The 19,732-nt window shown below is 41.6% G+C and overlaps 1 long non-coding RNA gene across 1 annotated transcript in view; it reads left to right on the forward strand.

Annotated features, from left to right (window-relative positions):
• LOC122995720 overlaps nt 1–16,124 on the forward strand; it is a 43,710-nt gene extending 27,586 nt beyond the window's left edge. Inside the window, exons 2-3 of the long non-coding RNA XR_006406852.1 lie at nt 14,161–14,279; nt 14,703–16,124. This is a non-coding gene — a long non-coding RNA (uncharacterized LOC122995720). The remainder of the gene's footprint in view (nt 1–14,160; nt 14,280–14,702) is intronic.
• The last annotated feature ends 3,608 nt before the right edge of the window (nt 16,125–19,732 follow it).

The raw sequence follows: 19,732 nt of genomic DNA on the forward strand, positions 1-19,732 counted from the left end.
CTAAATTAGGAAGTACAGTAGGAAAACCAAATAAAAACAGGTTATTCAGCCCAGCACCAGTATGACTGCATATCCTACAGGACTACATATTAAGGAGACATACAGATTGGTTCCTCTCTTCTACAAGCTACAACCCATTTTCAGTTTCTCTACATTTTCACAGAAACAATTTTTGCTCTTAACACACACTAATTTTCACACTAACTTACCTCAACCCGTTCCCCCAAACAGGACATCATGTCTTACTGGCTTGCTACTAACAAACAGTGCCTGTAGTGTTGGTTACAATGTCTGGCCAAGATACACTTGAGGTCCTGCTGCCAGTAACTGAACCCAGGTTTCTGCAGTGGTGGGCCACATGGAAACTACTGTGGTTTGAAATGTACAAACCCATGTTTTTTCTAGCTGCACAATAGCACACACAGCTGGAATGCTTATCAAAAATGTATCCATGAACTCAATCATTTTATATTGCTTATTATTACACTGTGAAGTTATTATATTAAGTTATTATATTTGTATTTACAAAATTGTCACTGAAATCAAAATGTAATAAGTTATTGCATTCGATGCAAAAATGTATTACATTGTGTGCTCAACATTTTTACTTCACTATAGTCATGTTATTGGATAATCATTTTTTATTAGATTTTTTGTATTACACTGTCTGCAGTTATTACATCAGCAGTAACTACATCATCACTTTCTAAGGCATTTTGTATTATTGTCTAAAGCAGTGGTTCCAAGACTGGGCCTGTAAAGTGTCTGATAAACAAGTTAACACCGAGTTATACAGTTAAAGGTGCAGTGTGTAGAATTTAGTGGCATTTAATGGAATGGACTTGGCAGAAATGGAATATAACACTCATAAGTATGTTTTAATTAGTAATAATCACATGAAAATAAGAGTCATCGTGTTTTCGTTATCTTTTATATCTACAATTGAGCCCGCCATGTTGCTCTGACATGTTTGTAGAGTAGCCCATAACAGACAAACCAAACACTGGCTCTAGAGAGGGCCTTTTGCATTTTTTTTGCAAGTTTCAAGACGTTCTTCTACATGCTTGCAAGGAGAGGGGGATATTCAATTTGTTGCAACCTCACCGTTAGATGCCACTAAGTTCTACACACTGGTCCTTTAATCAGACAGTTTGTGAAGACATAGAAACAGAACAGATATAGAGGGAGTTAAACAATGCTGATGTCATAGCCTCCAGATATCTGATAATCTGGCTTCTGTTTTTGCCATACTTCAGACATGATCACCCATGTGTTTTTGTTGCTGATGTGAGCAAATCTAACAGACACAGACCTGTACAGAAACACACACACACACACACACACACATGCACACACACAGAGTCATATTTGGAATAACAGCAAAACAAGTGTCTGCTTGTGTGTCTGCCTCTCATCTTGCCACTGTCAAATACAGCTGCTGGCCTTTAGCAGCCCTACTTACATGTAATTAAAGTTAAGGTAAACTGTGTAAAGTGGAAAGAGAAACAAAGTTAATATAAGCCAAGAGAACATGATCATTAGACTGGTGTGCACCTTTTTAAAAAAATATAGTTGTTATCTCCAGTTTCGCTACATAAATACTGCTCATTGCAAATGTTAAAAAAAATAACAAAAAAAACAAGAACAGCGCTCGACTTAAAGCTATGCTGTCACTTGCTGCTACTATACTGTTGCTATCACTGCTCGTTCTTGCCTCCATCCTTGCCTACATCCTTGCACCTGTAGGCTCTGAGTCTATGGCTCACCAGGGTGGAAGTTATTATTGTTGCTCCCCACTTCCTGCTGTGCTAAGCTTGGTGTTTACTTGTGGGGAGTGACGAGGCCTAGGCTTCAATTATCAAAACTATACTTATTCTACATTCCCATGATAATGAATTCCATGTGAATTGGCAGGGTTCAAAAACCTAAGCTCAAGATGTTAACTGGAAGGTCGACAAACTTACCAGTGATTCCATTACAGCATGAAACAAGCCATCGACAAAATGGCTGCAGTGAAACATTGTGATTTAAAACCAAAAGTAATGGTGTTAATAAAATGTCTCCCATGATTCAGTAACAAAGAGTGCAGCCAGTGATTCATGGGAAATGAAAAGTCACACTTTTGCTTTTGGCTGACTTTCTCAGCCTCTGTGGAAAAAAAACCTCAGTGATTGTCATGAGTACCATCACCTCAGAGAGAGCTACCTTCATCCATGACCCTCAGCCATGTGACTGTTTTGAAGAGCAGGAGAAAGAGGAAATGTGAGGTAGCAGTGTTTCGGATCAGCTTGCAGGATAATAATGAGGTACATGTCATCTCTAACTGTGTAGATATCAGTAACATAAATGTGTTACATAAAGAAAAAGAGTTTTTGAGATGTTCATACACATATTGCCGTATATAAATAACAGCCTTTGCTCCCTAATTTGAATTTATGAGAAAGTCAGGGTTGACCTACTCTTGACCCAGTGGCAGGCATTTGGAAGCATAATATAGAAGCAGTTCACAAATGCGATTGAATGAGACTGTTAGATAAACCTTAGAAAACTCCTCATACCTGCTATAAATGATCTCCTGATTGTAGGCACACGATTTCTGTGTTGTCTTTTAGTCTTTTAAACAAGATAATTTTTTCCGCTGTTTTTTAAGAAGGATGGAAGGAAACAAGCTCTGCTGCTGTGACATAAAAAGGCACCATTACATATACATACTGTATATGGACAGAAATAGCTGCATGCATTTTCTGTTCATTATTCACCTCTACAGTAACACCTGGTAACACAATCACACACACATACCCACCCATCCAAGAGCACAATGGCCCTCTAGCTTTGTGCTAGGCAATATCATCCATGCTTCGCCGGTCACATCCAAGGTCAAGAGCTTAATGAAGATTGATGTTGGTGTAATGTGGACCTAGATCGACAGCATTGACTGCACAGTGTTTTGTGTGTGTTTGTGTGTAAACATACATGAGGAAAACCTGGAAAGTGAGAATGAAGGGCAAATGTTTGTTTTACTACATCACAAATTTAAATGAAATTCAGATCAGATGTCTTAGGTCTGTAAACAGTGCTTACATGCTGTGTGTTTAGACCATTAGCTTGTCCCAAAATGCTTTTCAACACCCACCAAGCCTCCACTCAGCCTCTATAGCTAGTTGACCATGATTGATGAAAGGCACTAGACCACATTGGTGAGGGAGAGGTGACCACTGGAGCTTACAGAGGTAATAAGGTGTGATGGTGGTTGAGATGGCTGCAGTGGATGTATTAGTGCCACAAACAGTAGAATGTAGGTTCACATTCTCTTAAGCATCAATCCCCTTTTGGATAAAGTGCTATGGCTGAAAAGACCTTACAGAATAGGGCAGTTTGAGAATCATTTGGTTTTATTCAAAGAACTTGTCATTCATTGATGATATGAATGAAAAGCAGTTACTCTGCGGGTTATTAATGCACAAAGAATCCAAGGTCTTGGTCTTCAACATAAGATATATACACATATGTATTAAAAATATATGGCAGTATGCCCTCAATCAAATTGTTATTTATCAGCCTATGTAAATCATATTTGAGTGATTTGGTGTATCTGTGATGCTGTACAGTACTTGTGGCCTACACTTTTAATAATGTAGTCAAGCTAAAAACAGCCAGATAGTTCTGACAGTTTATATAAAAAGGTTAGGATAAGCCTCCAAGAAATTAATGTAAATCAATGTAATGTCCTCTGAAGTGATGGAAAGATGTGTGTGTGTGTGTGTGTGTGTGTGTGTGTGTGCGTGGGTGCGTGGGTGCGTGTGTGTGTGTTGAGCTTTATAGTGCTTGCTGCAGGATAATTAAGTTGAAATGGGGTATAACATACAACTGTCCCTTATTCCAATTCTAATCGATCTTAGAAGTGAAGAATTCTTCTATGAATGTGTCTGCAAACACCTCTATGAACACTTACAGAAATGGTCTTGAATTTCTACACACTTTTTCCAAAATGTGTAAAGCTTCTAAGACCGTCTTCACCGCAGACCTCTGTCTGAGGTACTTAAAGGATCACTGTATTGATCTTCATATAATAACTTTTCTGTGTGTTTTAGACCATATTTATTTTAGACAGAGTGTTCAAAAGCTGTGAGATTGTTTGTACTTTCTGGATACTGACACATCAGCAGTTCATGCAGATGTTGTCACCCAGCAATCAGATCAACATGCCTATATAAGACCTCAATCAGCAAGCGGAAATTCTCTGACAGAGAACAGCAATCAAGACAAATGGAAGCAGAAACTAAAAAGGCTAGATTAACATCATTTTGGGGGAAGTGGAGGCCAACAGATACAGTTTATTCCATAGATTTAAAGGTGGACACACAAATAAAGATAAGATGAAATTGTGGCATGACATTATGAGAAATATATATATTCTGTAAAAAATAAAACTGTGAGCCTGGCCCATCTTCTCCCCTCAACCTCAACCTGAAAGTCCCCATGCCCCACTACCAGGGCAGTCCTCACCTGCACCAATGTCCTGCACACCACCTACTCCACTCAGCCCATCTGTCTCCTCACAAACATCTAATACACAACCACCACCACCTGCAGCCATGTCCTCCACCCTATCATCAAGCTACCTCTTCAGCCAGACAGAGAGGGTTTGCAAACATCTGTGGCCATAACTAAGACCTGACACAGCTAGAGAGGGACAAGCATCATGTTTTGAGGGACCTCAGGAAGGTTAAAATATGTAAAAATATGTACCCCTTAATCTTATCCAGAACCCACTTCAGCACATGGCGTAGGAGCGGCAGGGTCCATAGGTAGAGGGCTCTGTCTGTGCCCATAGAACTAGGGTTACAATATCATAATCTTTGTTCTGTTTCACACAGGCTCCACCCTCTACTGGATGTGTTGGATACAGTAGGCAAAGCCTGATGAATGTTCACCCTGCCACAACATGTCATCAGACTGGCTCACTGAGCCTGACCAGCTATAGGTTAGTCACCGTGGCCCTCCTACTACTTTATAAACCCAGCAACCCAACCCAGTAACATGAACATGAAGTGGGTGAAACCATGGCCTAACCTTGCAGGGGTCACAGGTCAAACACCAGACACCCTGCACACCCCATTCCCTGAGTCATCTTTGATCACAGGACAATGTAGGCGTATAATTCTCCGGGTTGGGGGACCAAGACACTGCTGTGCATATGTCCTTGACACTCACCCCTCTGAACAAGGCCATCGATGCTGCCACACCACATGTGGAATGTGCTCTGACCACAGTGGGGGGGTCCTCACCTGCCTGCCTGTAAGAGATCCACTCACAAAGCCAACTAGGGAAAGGGCATTACCATTCACTCCCTCTCTATAGCACACAAACAGCTGTACAGTGCGCCAAAAGGGGGCAATGCATTCAACATAACATGCCAACGCACTTATGGAGCACAAGAGGTGCAGTTTTGCCTCCCTGGTGTCCCCATGGAGTCCGGTCTGAGAGTGGCACCACTGTGGTCACAGTGAAGCAGCAAACAGCTTGAACTGACAGGGCGCACAATTCACACGCTCTCTCAGCTGAGGTCAGTGCAAGCAGCAAAGCTGTCCTGAATGACAACACTTTTAGAGAGCAGTGCTCCAGAGGTTCATCACTCATTAGGGCCTCGAGCACCAATGGCACTTCCCACCGGTGGTCTCCTAACCCTCTGTAAGAAATGTTTCACAAGGGGGTGGGCAAAGACAGGTCTGTTGCCAAAGCCCTCATGATAGGGGGAAACAACTGCTGCATACACTTTAACAGTGGCATGAGACAGCCCCTTTTCCACCAGATGTTGTAGAAAGGAGAGAACCTCTCCCACTGCACACGTCAGGGTGTCCATTCTCCTTTCCTCACACCAGTATTGGAATCCCAACCTCTTAGCTTTGTAGCAAGCAATGGTGGAGCCCACTCTTGCCACTTGGATGTTTTGCACCACCTGTGTAGACAGTCCAGCCCGCATCAGCCTGTCCCTCTCAGGAGCCAAGGCCGGAGAGGTAGGCCCAATGTGGGCAGCACACCTAGCAAGCCCACCTCTAGGGACAGAGCCCCCCACATTGGGGGGATGGACGAGGGCTGGGCTGCCAACATCTGGGTTATCTCTGCACACCATGGCATGGCACAGAAAGGCGATCCAGGGCTATCAGGATGACCAACAGTCTCTCTTGTCTCACTTTCTCCAGCAACGGGGGAATGAGATGAAGAGGCAAAAAGCAGTCTCCTTGGCCATGACATGTGTGCAAGCGTGTCCACCACAAGGGTGGATTGTCTTGATGCATCAGCGAGAGCCAGAGTGGACAGTAGATGTTGTTTCGACTGGCAAACAAGTCCACTTCCACTCTCCTGAACCAGTTCCAAATCTGCTGTACCACCTCATAGTGCAGCACCCACTCATCTGCCAGAGGGCCATCCCTTGACATGAGGTTGGCACCCCTATTCGCCAGACATAGAATGTGGGGGGCCTTCAGAGACAAGAGGTGTTCTGAGGCCCACACTTACGGGTTCTCTGCCATCTTCAACCGGAGTGTGAACTGGATTCCACCCTGCCTGTTGATGTAGGCAACCGTGGTATGGTTGTCTGTTTTCACCAATACATGTATCCCTTGAACCAGAGTCAGGAAGTGCTGGAGAACCAGGAGCACCGCCTGAAGTCTGAGGAGGTTGATGTGTCGGTTATCCCCTGAAGGCCACATCACTTATCGCTCTGCCCAGACAGGTGTCCTCCCACCCCATCAGGGATGCATCCGTGAACACTGCTATATAGGAGGTCACTAGACCCCCAATAATGCAGGTCCTCCTGTACTGATGGGGGAACATTCACCATGCTGTGCTTGTGCCTTCTTGGATCCAAGAGCAGACTGACTGAGTCAAGCACGACTCCCAGATACTCTGCCTTCTGGCTTGGCTGGGGGGTGCTCTTCTCCCAGTTGATGGCGAAACCTAACCAGGTTAGTTGCAGTACTTAGGCTGTGTGGAAAATGGCCCATTCTATGGACGTGGCAATGACAATGAATTCATCTAAGTAAAAGAAAACCCTTATGCCCTGGTCGCACAGTGGCTGTAGCTCCGTGTCCACACACTTACCAAATGTGCAGGGATCCAGGGAGTAGCCAAACGGTACCCTGTTGTACTCATAGGCTATCGGACCCTGAAAGGTGAAACGCAGGAACTTCCTGTGTTTTGGTGCCACCTCAACATGAAAATGAGCATCTTTCAGGATGATGGTGGTGAACCATTCACCTGGTTGAACCAGTTCCAGCACTCTCCTGATGGTTAGCACACAGAACATCTTTTGGGTGATACATTGGTTCAAGATGCAGAGATCCAAAATGGATCTGAAACCCCTTGTCTTCTTGGGCACCAGGAATTATGTGGAGTAAAACCACCTCTGTCTGTCGTGAGTGGGAATGATCAAGACAGCCTGTTTCAGTAACAGGTCCTGGATCTCCTTGGAGAGAGAATCTGTCTCCTCTTGGGAGGATAGATTTATCTCCTTGATGCCTAAGAATGGAGGAGGGACACGGTAGAACTAGAGAGAATAAACCAGTCTCAGTGTCTTGTCCATCCATTCCGACACACAGCTGTTATGCCATGCCTTGTAAAACTGTATCAGAGGACAGGTGGTCAGCTGGAGGGCAGCAGCCAGAAAGCTGTGATATTCCGATTCGGCCCTCTCTGCCGCCAAACCTTTCATAAATGGAAGATTGGCTCATGGGGGGCCAATATTGAAAGGGCTAAACCAACAGTGCGGTCCATGAATGCATCACTATCAGCTGCCTCAGCACATCGTTAGATGTTATGTCAGTGCATCCGTCATCCTTCGTATTTCCCACAGAAATAACCGGAGAGGAGCAAAGCAAACTTGGTGTCTCCTCTCCTTGGTCTGTATGCGGGCCCAGGGCACTACTCTCTAAGGAGGAAGTAATGATGCCAGATGCACTAACATAGCCCTGAGTGGTCAGCTGTATATGCTGGTCCCATGCAGGGCAGCACAAACATCAGGAGACAGTGCTGACACTAAGCAGACATTTGGCGTCCTCACTTCAGTCAATGTGTGGGTCTGAAACTTTATTCCTGTGTGAGGATATAATGCCACTCACCACCTCACCGTTTCTCAGGGAGATGCGCCACGCTGGCTGGTCCGATAAATAATGGTACCAGCAAGCACAGTCTCACCACATTGCTGTGGGCTGTTGAACATAGCCCATGCCGATGTAATGCTCCCTACCGCTGACAGTCATTTCGGAGCCGCTGACTATCCCAGAGCCTAAGCCAGCTTCTGCAGGGGTTTGTCCGCGCTCCTCACTCCAGCATGGGCCACTCCGCGGTCGATGCTGCAGTGGCTCTGTCAAGGGGGGGTCAGAGGGAACCCAACACAATCCGCTGCCATGGCCATAATCTTCTGGAAATCATCGCAAACTGAAGTTGGCGGCAGGTTTCCAAAGGTCAGTGGAGTTGCAGAGACAGATGAGAAGGTTGTCGCCATCATCCATTGGAGCAGCTGCATGGAGAGTCTCAGCTGAGGAACTCAAGTTCGCTCTTGTAACAGCGGAGTGAAACATCACAGAGCTGAAAATGGTCCCACTGTCGCTGGTGTTGAATAGGAGGGAGTGCCCAGCAGTGCATGCAAGGTGGTGTCTTAATCATGCTGCTCTCTGTGTGGTCCTGTCTGAGGCACTCGAAGCAGAAGAGATGACTGACGGCGGTGGTGATGAGACTGGGGCACGACAGGCAGAAATGAGCTTGGAGCAATGACTCTATCTACGGAGAGGAAAGATCAGTGAGCTGATTTCACATCGCTGAAGTGAGATGGATAAGTGAGCGGCAGCAAGACACTGCTTTAGCTACTGGGTGAGCCACATAATCGGTAGGCAGGTCCTGATTGGCTGGCTACGTACATGCAAATTTCAGTGGGTGATTGGTTGCATGTGATTGGAGGAGAGTATAAAATCCAGTAGAGGGCGGAGCCTGTTTGAGATAGAACACTCAATTTTCTGTAATAAAAGTGCAAATCTGGTGTTTTTAATAAAAAAGGGATTGATCTAAACTAGTCATTGGATGCCTACTGCTGTTCTGTTTGCTCTGCTCTTTTACAACAATCCATATTCTAAGAACATTTGGGCCTGTGAAAAAAAAAAGTGTATTCCCTTTTTCAGAGGGTGATTCACCATATATCACATTGGCCCTGAAGTCAACATGGTAATCCTCTTTTTGTCCCCTGTGTCCTGTGTGCTTGCTGCACCTGTGGCATTTCTCAAGCTATGATTTGGAATTGTCATATTAATGCTTTTTCTGACCTCCAGGGCCAAGACATCAATCTCTGAAGAGGGAATAGAATTGTGTTGGACACCTGGAGCCATTCACTCTGCTAAGATAACCTGTCCACTTTATGATGATGCCATTTGTGTAAAAAGAGGTGGTAAATTCCAGGATATAAGGCTTAGTTTAGCTTCCCAGTTGATAGCCTGCTTCTCTGAGGCAGTGTTGTTGGAATTCTCATTGCTACTGTATAGTTGTGGTTATGTTTATTCTAATTTACTCTGGTTTCTTACTATATTTTGCTTTTTACACCTTTCTCAAGTAAATGTAGGTTTTAAGGCAGAGGATCCTAACCCCAAGGCCCCAGACCAAAATCAGGTCATGGGCCTTTTCTACCTCCCACCACTCTGACATTGCTGTAACAAGGAGGGGATTGACCCTTGTATCTCTTTCTTAAAGGACCTCACTGGAGAGGTGGCCTCCCATATGTATTTACATGTTGGCATGCAGCTGATGCTCTCACCTTTTTAAAATGGGCAGGGAATGGTCTTCTTCAATGACAATACAACAGAGTGAACACATTAGCTGCTGAGACAGCAGATTGGAGTTTTAACTCTACAAACAGACAGAACTGTTCTGGAGATTAAAAAGCAGTGCACAAAGGGAATGGAGGCACTACTTAAATCTGGAATTAGGTAACTCTAATTGCAGAGATGAAACAGCTCTGGCAAGATAATTACTAATAATACTGCAAAAAACTGTACTTTTAATTGTAATGAATCAAAATCTGATAACACAAAGAGTCACTTTGGAGTTTTTTTAACTCTGAAAAAAGATTTCCATTCATTGTTTTATAGCTGAAAAGTGTCTCTTTTGTAATGACTGTGTGTGGGGAAAGTGTTTTTGGACCAGTGTGAGTCACATGACCAGCAATTCAAACTGTGGCCACTATGCAAACATTGCTTCACAATCCAGCACTGTTCCTGCAGGTTTATTAGTAGCTAATATTTTAAAAGTGGCACAAACAGATCAGGAACTTAACAAATCATTGATCAAACAAAGCATTACACTTCATATTTTATGTTTGTGCTATCCTTGTTCCCAGCTATTTCTTGGCCATTAAGTTCCTCTTGAAAAAATGTTTAACTAGAACTCAATTTTATGCTGAAAACATCAAACCTGTGACCTTTATGTTAGCGGGTAGTCTGTCTAGGTTAAATTGCCTGGAATTTCATTTTCAAGGGATCTATTGTTGGCTGAGGTTTTGTGGGATGACAGCTGTGCTTCCGAGGGCTATAGGAAGAGGAATGTTTTCTTTTGTTTGAGTTGAGTGTCTGGCCTAAAATGATATATGCTGATGTGAAATGTGTCAGCTCAACATCGGCCTGAAGGTTCTCCTTGGAGCAAGTATTTACTTGAGCACTATCAGCATATCGGACCAGGCTGTAAATTGGTTGATGTAGAATACGGCTGCACAAATCCTGATGTGTATTTCTATAGGAAGCAATCTCCAACAAGCAGGGCATCTATGCTGGGAAGAAAGAGAGCAGAGAGGTTGGATTTTATGAGGCACGGCATCATCATCATCATCATTGTTATTGTTATTTGCCAATAAATGTCTACGTCTCAATGCTTATTTTTTGTCACACGTCTTTGCCTTAATCAATTTCTGTTATCATTTAATGCTTCCCTCTCCCCTCTCACTTATCTTTTCTGCACTTTGGCTATGTTCAGATGCCTCCCTTCTCATTTCTTGTCTCTGGCAGCCCCTTTTTTTCTAATTTACAGCCTTCATCCATCCACCCATCCAGCCATCATCCAACATTTATCCACCCATAAACATTCATCTGTCCTTCCAGCCAATCTCTTATCTCCCTCCTACAGTGTCCATTACATCCCTCCCATCCCTTATCCTAGGTTCACCTGTGCTGCTATATGTCTCTCAGACTTCTGCTTCTTCCTTCACCCAAGATGCTAATTTGTCTTCTTCCAATTCACTCTTTGCCGAGCCCTCTGCCTTACTAAATTATACTTGCTCCAATATTTGTTTCCCATTCTTCAGCTGGTGTGTCTTCTTTGCACCATTGTTCAGTCCCTTCCCGCTTTCCTTCTTTCTTTCCATTTCACTGGAAGGTGATTTTTTATTTCTCCAGACTGATTTTTCATTTCCCTTTCTCCATTTTGCTTTTAGTGTCCTGTCACTCTTTTAACCACTTCCAGTGCCTTTTCTCTTCTCTTCTTCTCTTCCTTTTCCTCCCTCATTCCTCTTTAATCCCACTCCCCCAACCTTAACGCTGGTCCTGCCTTGATCACTTTTCCCCACATTCCCTTGCCTCATTGCAGGCTGGATTTTGCTTTCTCCTTCCCCTCTCCCACATCTGTTATACCCATACCCTTCTCCTTCACTTTCCCATATTCTTTCCCTTCACTGTGGGTGTTTTTCTCTCTTCCTCCTGCCCTCCTTTTTCTTCTTCCCTTTGCTCCTTTCAGTGCCCTGTCCCCGCTAATGCTTTCACCTTTGACGTTTGCTCATGTCTCCGACTTCCAAATATAACTCTTCATCATTCGGCATCACCCCCCCATTGCCTCTCTCCCTTACTTCTTTCATGCCAACACCAGCCTCTAATGGGCAAGTATTTCTCCCTCATATTCCCTCTCCTCCCTCCCCCCTGTTGTCCTTCTTCAACCCAACATGCCCCATGCACTCAACAGTCTCATTCAGGGTATTATTTACAGATTTTATAACCCTGTAATATAAGTAGGACAGCACATTTTTAAATAAATTAGAACTATAGCTAAATTTAAAAAGGAGAAGACTGCTTTTTGTGCTCATCATTACAAAAGGACTTTAACCAATCTTTTTCTCTAACCTAACTGGGGAATGATTCATAAATTTGCACATGAAAAAGCCTGTTTTAAGAAACTGGTGTTAATTGTGGTACAGTATTATCACAAAATGTTCTGTTTTTGCCTCCATCAAGCCACATTATATCATAGCCTGTCACACAGTAGAGAATGATTATGACACAGGCAATGTATTGCCAGGAAAAAAAGCTGTTTAATTAATGTTAAGGGGAAAAAAATCAATCTTACTCATACTGTAAGCTCAACAGGGATTATTTAGATTTTGCTTTCAGCTTGGTCATGCAAAACCACCCACCAGTTGGAAATACATAGCTTTTACATAAGATCGACTGCATAGCCTGCAGCAAATATTCAGGAATCAGGGATGTTATTGATTGAACTTAAGTCACTGGCATACACTACATTCTTTGTGCATAAACCTTAATTATATTAAGTCTACAAAGTCTTTAGAGGGATTATTAGTCAGATTCACACCATCATTTTGCTTCCATAGGTAATGGTCAAGAACAAATTAGCATACTGTTTTGCTTATGCATTGTAGCTGGAACAGGAATACACAATAATCATAAGAAATACAATTTCTATTTCTGTTGTGTTTTTAGTTTAGATTGTAAGACCTTTACTGTACTTTGCAATCATTTAATTAAAAAGACATACTTTTGATTACCCTGTAGTGTTTATGGAACATTGTTCAAATTATTTTATGAAGTCGTTGTATAAAGGAAATCAGATACTGCTGAGTATGTTACATTATGGTAGACAGCAGTTCCTCACAGATTCTTATCATTACCCCAGTCTACCTTAACCAGGGGCATGCCAATAGACAGATCTAGGTTTCTGTTCCAGGCAGCGGTATGTCTTGGTATGGTTGTGAGTTCCAACACAGTTGAGGGTGGGAAGTCAGTGGGGGATCAGGGCATTTACTTCAGCAAATTAAAAGCATTTCTCAAGAACACATTAGTTTATTTTATTTATTAATTTAGCATGTTAAAAATGCTAAAATGCAAAATTTGTTAATAAACAATAAACCTAAACTACTCAAAGTAGTCCTTTGTTTTGTAAGTATTTGGTCATAAACCAAATATAAAGTATTTACTTTGTTACAGATTTTGTGCCAATTCATTGAGTAGATGTTGAAATATTTCACTGGATAGCTGAAAAATTTGACCTGCTGGTGGAACTGGAGGAAAAGTCAGGGGATCACCAAAGTAATCAGAGTTCATGCTCTCAGGACCATGAATATCTGTACAAAATTCCTTGGCAATCCATCCACTAGTTATTGAGATATTTCAGTGCAGACCAAAGTGGGCCAACCAACCAAATGACAGACAGACCAACATTGTTATCCCTAGATGCTTCTAGCACACCAAAAATTGCAACAGAGGAGTGGAGGTAAATATCCGTTTGTGGCTTTGTGGCTACTGTGTGTGTGGACACTGTTTGACCATAACTGCTTGGTGGAAACATAGATAGCGATGTGTTTCATCACGGTGCCAGTATTTAGAGCTAACCAGCCATGAGCAGCTACTGTCAGGCTCTCTGTTTCTCTGCTAGAAGTCTACAGATGTCTGCAGCGCATTGACAGTCACTAGAAGCACATTTATTCCCCTTTGAGACAGTCACTTTGTTGGTACTTGTGTTGTATCTGGGTTAGAGGTTCTCCTATGATAGGTTCTCCCAGTGTTTGTGGGAAAATGCAAGTACATAATGGTAGTGGAACTGATTGTAATACAGTTATCTTTTATTTTGACCAGTCTCATCTTTTGACATCCCTGCATTTAGTTTTTAGCACACATTACTCAAACAGGTGTAAATTAATTTGAATTTGATTTTCAGTCACTGATTAAAAAGCACAGGTGAGTATTTACAGCACCAGGGCAATTGACTCAAAAAACGTCATTATTAATCGGAAGCTAAAAGTTGATTAATAACTGTCTGTTACATTTTGGACAGACTGCTAATTACTATTTCTCTTGAGATTTTTGTTCTTTTGTTTTTTTTTTCCCATTTCATCAGGGCAAGGCAATCACGAAAAGCTGAAAATGTCCAGGCAGACAAGAAAACCATTCAACCAAAACAACCATGCCTTGACCCATGTGACACAACTCATCATTCACTTGAAGGCTTGTTATTCAGTAAGATGTGCTCTCACATATTTGTGTTAGGCAAGGTTGGCTCAGATTTTTCAGATCGACTGCCATCTTGACATTCTCTCTTCGTATTATATTTGTATTTTAAAGGAGACAGGGAAATGATTGTTATGACAAAATTACCTTCCCCCCTAAACAGTCCATGTCATTTTGGTTTTCACAATTCCTCGATCTCTGAGCTAAAACTATCCAAGACATCCAAATAGGCATAAATCCATCAATCCATCCATCCATCCATCCATCCATCCATCCATCCATCCATCCATCCATCCATCCACTCAGCCAGCTATATCTAGCCATCTGTTATTTCCTCAACTTTTCCCTTGCACCCCACTCTCCCTCTATTTCTACCTCTCTCATTTATTCGCCCTCTCTCTCTATCTTGCTTGCTTTCTCTCTCTTCCAAAGCCCATCCATGAGATGAACGTCCCGCTCCAGTGAGCAGTGAGCTTTTTCCCAGACATCCTGACGGAGAGAGACAACCTTGGCAGAAGACTTTATGTAAGCAGTTCATTAGCTTCTCAGCTCTGGACCCCCCACACTCACATGATAATCAGAGTGTCCGCCATGGTGAGAAATTACCCAGAAAAATATCCATTTGACATACAGACTGAAAACACCCCAGCTGGCCATGTTATGCAACTGTGACCCTGGTCTCTTTGCACTGCAGGAGAAAAGGCATTGTGGTTCACAGAAGGCCAGCCTGTCGATTAAAAGTACATATTAAAATTTCTTTATCTCACTGCCCTTTTTAACTGACACTTTTTTGTACAAGAGACACTTCCTAAACTCACGTCTTGGAAACTAGCGCTGTGTTTTGATACAATTTATTTCCACAACAGAGGGTTGTTATGGTACCTCACCTGCCACTTGCAGTGGAGCAGTTGTGGTTGAACAGACTGTGTGTTGCTGAAATTGCCTATTAGGGGATTTATTATTGACTCTGGGTGCACTTACTGTGCTGTGCTGGAAGATGCTTCATATGGAAGCATGCACTACTTTTTCTGAAAGTTTAGAAATTAATGTTGTACAGATAAACACTGTCTTTATTTAGCGAAATGAGTAAGTTATTGTATAGGTAAAACTGAGGAACCTTTAACTTTCACAACACCTCTCCCCAGTATCTCACAATACATACAGAAATTGAGTTGGTACAACTGCTTTAATCATTGGTATCACAATCATTAGTGACTTTTAAAAAAAGCATAAATGATTTAAGATGATGTATATGATTTATTTTTTAAAGAGATCAATAATTTGCACAATGTGTGCCACCAATACACACACTACATGTGAAATTGGCAATTGAAAAAAAACTAATAATGCATCCCAATTACCAAATTTTCAAATCACACTTTATCTTTGAACCAAGAGCCACTAAATGAAGACATCTTACTGCTACCACTAATAGAGTTAACTGGGCACAGACTATCATCACCACAGGATTCCAAATAATGAAGCTAAGTTTTAATTAGATTTGATGTGTTGCCTTAATATAAGATTAGTTGAATAACTGTCCATCATAATTAAACCATTTAGGCTATATGAGTCTAAGGTGCATAACCACATTAACCGCAGAGAACAATTTCCCCAAGATAGCTGAGCCAAAGATTGCCCCACAAATATCAAAACAAAAGGTACAGCTGGTAAATGGTGAAAATCCACTGCTCACAAACATGCAGGAGAGAGCAAGACAATTGTGTTTCTCACGCTTCACAAGCAAAGTGATATAGGATCTATGATCCTGCTGATTCTGCCAAGGTACCAAATAAAGGAGCAACTGTATAACAGTTTAAAAAAATGTGCTCAGATGATATAATAAAATAAAAATAATATATCTGATTAGATCTATAAGTATTGTGTTTCTTGAATGTACATATTGGTCTTACTAACAAAGACAAATTAATCCCTGATACACAGACAGGATTGTTGACCTTTATGGTGTGACTGTTTTTTCTCTTTTGTATGATAAATGTCAAGGCTGATAATTATGATCTAAGAATAATATAAAAGTTATTACGGCTGGCTAAAACACTGAAAATAGTAATGGATGAGGCTATAGCAGAAAGGTGGTTTAAAGCATGAAAGTTTATTGAATTAAATAGGTGAATGAAAAGTACCTGCCAATCAGATGGCCAAGCTTGAGCTGTTGACAGGAAACACCAAAATAAAACAGAATGTAACATGGGAATATTCCAAGGTGATTCATAAAATAATAATCAAAATTCACACATTATGCAGCCAGGTATCCTCACTGCTATAAGAGAGTTGGCACATTTCTTTTTATTTGCTCCTGACCTCAACTGTGTTTTGGATTATCAAACATACATGATATTTTTATCAGTAGTATTCTAGTGAACCATCCTTTGTCACTCACTTATTTGCGAAAGTGCATGCTTTTCAATGTTGAGACAAAAATTCCAAATGATAAACATAATGACAAAACATCTTCTAGGCAGTCTAGTGGGCCTTTGGCATAGACCATTTATTGCCCTCCTCTCATTAAAAAGGAAGCATTTTTTGTTTGTTGTATATAACAATAATCCATGTAATGAAGGAATGTCTTCTTTTTCTGTTTTGCATTTGTGAACACATTCTTCAGAAATGGATTATAGTGTAGCACATGATGTTGCTGCTTGAGTGAACACGCAGATCCTGTATGACTATAACAACAGCAGCTGGTATGAGGTGTGGGTGAACCAACTCAAAGTTAGCTGAGGAACAGATGGACCAGCTGGTCTCTTCTGGTGGGTTACCATGGTAATGTGGATTTGACCTTATTTGTGTCTGATATTTCTATTGCCCCTCCACCACCACCTCACCACACCAAATCCTTTCTCTAATAAGACGGGCATATATGTCTATGTTTATATACTCACATGAATACCCATTTGAACACACATTATGTAGCCATCAACCAAAAAACGCACTGTTTGCCCACACACATACAGCATGTACACACCTTTTTCCAGCAGAATCAGGCAGCACCCGCTGTGCTTAGAGTCACAGTTGCCTCTTCTCATTCAGCTTGCTTTCTAAACCCAGGGGAGGTCTCCCGTGTTCCTCATTAGCATAGGTTCTGTCCACAGCATGAGGCCTGCCATCAATCTTCCACTTAAGATATGCAAACGTGGAGCAAAGAAACAGGAGAAAAAAAAAATCAGAAGACAGAATACTGTAGGTCACTTTTACAGTAGAGTCTAATCCTGGTTGGTAGAGTATATCTGAGCTGTTTCCATTATTTTTGTTGACCACTTTGTGTTTTATATAGTCCACAGGAATTTCTGGCTAAATGAAAAGAAAGGGGTGAGTTTGCAATAAAGTTTCACCTCTGTGTGGTAAGCCACAGAATTTATTGCTGCAATGCATGTTAATGCTGCATAAAGTTATAAAGGAGGCATTAAGTGCTATTCTTTAGAGGATTTCTCTGTTCACTGCAGCTTGTGATTTGGTTTGATAAAGTAGGTGTATTTACATAACCTGTGCTGTTACTGTTGTTGTACAATGAACCGTCAGCCACCTCAAAGCCGAGCTGCTTAAATTTCTTAACGTTCTTTCTCAGCCTGCCTCCTTCATGGCCTGTCCCAAAATGCCTGAAAAATTAAATGCTAAATGCATTGATTTCAACAAGGAGTTCCAACTGCTAAGAATGCAGATTTTCCTGCCAATAAAACTATTTTTCCTCTCGGGTGCTCGGTGCCAGGAAGCCCAGTTGATGTATAGAGATGTTTTAATGCAAAAATCATGGTGCCTAATATACTGTTGTCAGGTATAAATTGCTTATATAGCTGTTGATATACTGTAAGTGGCCAGGTCAGAGGATGTGTGTATATCAACATACTTTTCTCTCTTTTTTCTATGCTGCCTCATGTTAATATTTTTCTCATTGTTAAAACAAATACAAAAAAATATCCATGTACAAACTATGTTAATATTTTACACTATGAACTGTTCAACTAGTTTCTCATTTCATGTTAGGTGGATTAATGGCCAAGCACACCCACAGTACTGCATATCTACAGTATAATCTAGATGTTGAGGTCACACCAAGCTGCTTAATAGCACTAGCTCTTCTGTAAGTACCGATCGGCTTTTCCCATCACCCAGTATGTACTCTCTCTCTCTCTCTCTTTCTCTCTCTCTCTCTCTTCCCCCCTGCTGTAATCCTCACAATAAATGTCTTTTGCTTAAACTGCAGTGGAGTAACACTATGCTTCACACCCTGATGAGTGTGGGATTTAGATATACCAGTTAGCGGACAGGAACAGGGTTAAAACATACATGACTGGACAGCTGAGCTACCAGCAGTGCTGCTCAGTTGTGTAGTGGGTTTGGTGTTAGTGTCTGAATACAATTCTGACATTTAGCGATATGGTGTATGCCATAAATACAGACAATGATTAATATTTTATTAGTCAGTCTTTTAGACAGTGTCAGAGACTTGAATCAACTCTGTGATCAATTTGTAGGCCACAGTTTGTAGTAGTGGTGTATTGGATTGCATCATATTGTGGTGTCCCTGTCAGTTCGTCTACCAATGTATATGAGTCAGTCAGATTAGTGCCCTTGTTGATTATTTGATTTAGTAATTTGAATAATTAATAAAAATAATTTGAAAGTACTACTACTACTAATGATAAAATTAGAATGACTATTTAGAATGGGTTACTGTTCCTGGTTAAAATATTAAAATAACACATAGTAAAGAAAATAAATTAAAACAAATGAAAACATGAAACAATAATACTACCAATACTAGCACTACTAAATAGAGATTTTGACAAAATGTTCAATATGTTAAAGCTACAGTCCCTGAGAATCAATAAAAGTAATCAGAGTTAGATGGTCCTATCCTCAGTACCTCTGCGATTTCCCCCCCTCCTTTAAAAGACTGACAAGGGAGAAACCCATCAGGTCTGTTTTGGATGGCATTAGACACATCATCAATATGACCCATCAGGCTTAAAACACTCCCCCTTGTCCCTTTAACCCAGGCCTGTTTCCATGTGTGAATCCACAGTGGCAGACTAGTAGTTTGTTTACAGTAGGGGAAATCAGACAGGAAGACTTTGACCGTGACGATTGCAAGTTTGTTCCTCCCACACATGAGGAGACTGTCCTCCCTGAAAAATGTCAGAATCAGTTGTTTAAGCAAGTGCCCCAAAATAACTTATATTTACATTCAAATTACTGAAGCCCTCTAATGACCATAGTAATTATGACAGGAGCAATGGAGGTGACAAATACAGAATACGGTGACAAAATCTGCATAGGGTAAAGTTTGGGGTCAATGGCTTGGTCAACAAAAGATTAGACTTTAAGACAGGAGGATGCAAGTCAACACTTACCAAAAACCATAACCACAATCCACTTGGCATGACCCTAGTGAAGTTGACTTTTGAGTTGAGTTGTGGTGGGCTACACTGCAATTAGTAAGG

Source organism: Thunnus albacares, chromosome 13, assembly GCF_914725855.1.
Source record: "Thunnus albacares chromosome 13, fThuAlb1.1, whole genome shotgun sequence".
Classification (NCBI taxonomy): domain Eukaryota; kingdom Metazoa; phylum Chordata; class Actinopteri; order Scombriformes; family Scombridae; genus Thunnus; species Thunnus albacares.